The sequence below is a fragment of the Agrilus planipennis genome, unplaced genomic scaffold (genome assembly GCF_000699045.2).
Source record: "Agrilus planipennis isolate EAB-ADULT unplaced genomic scaffold, Apla_2.0 scaffold806, whole genome shotgun sequence".
NCBI lineage: Eukaryota > Metazoa > Arthropoda > Insecta > Coleoptera > Buprestidae > Agrilus > Agrilus planipennis.
Window position 1 is genome coordinate 11409 of NW_020439456.1, and position 438 is coordinate 11846.

The 438-nt window shown below is 36.8% G+C and overlaps 1 long non-coding RNA gene across 1 annotated transcript; it reads left to right on the forward strand.

The window, feature by feature from the left end:
- LOC112905842 lies at positions 1–193 on the forward strand. Its single transcript, XR_003232042.1, has 2 exons — positions 1–46; positions 99–193. It is a non-coding gene; the product is annotated as an uncharacterized LOC112905842 (long non-coding RNA).
- Positions 194–438: the final 245 nt, after the last annotated feature.

The following is a 438-nucleotide window of genomic DNA, read 5'->3' on the forward strand; positions in this document are numbered from 1 at the left end:
CAGGGTATGAAATGTCGAGCGCGAGCGACACCTAAGTTTACCCCACGTAAGTTTTTAAATTTTTTAAATTACCAAAATCGACATTACCGACATACTAGGCGACATACATTTTACTGAAACGACAACAGATGATGCGACGGCGGTTGCGATTATCGGAGGAATTCCCCAGTAGTTGTGGCGTTATTGAGCAATAGTGAGTAGTTTCACAACTTGTAATATTTTAAAATTTTTGTGAAAAGTACTTTTACCTATCCTGAAAGTAAGTAATATATTAAGTACTTCAATCATGCTTTACAATAAGTAAAGAAAGGATGTTTTCTGCCCAACACACAAAAACCGTGATGTACAGTCTACACTATTACGGGGTCAAATTAATTTGAAATGTTATACAGTTCCTGCAGGAGTTAAAGGTCAAGATGCCGCTTTACATTTTCCTGA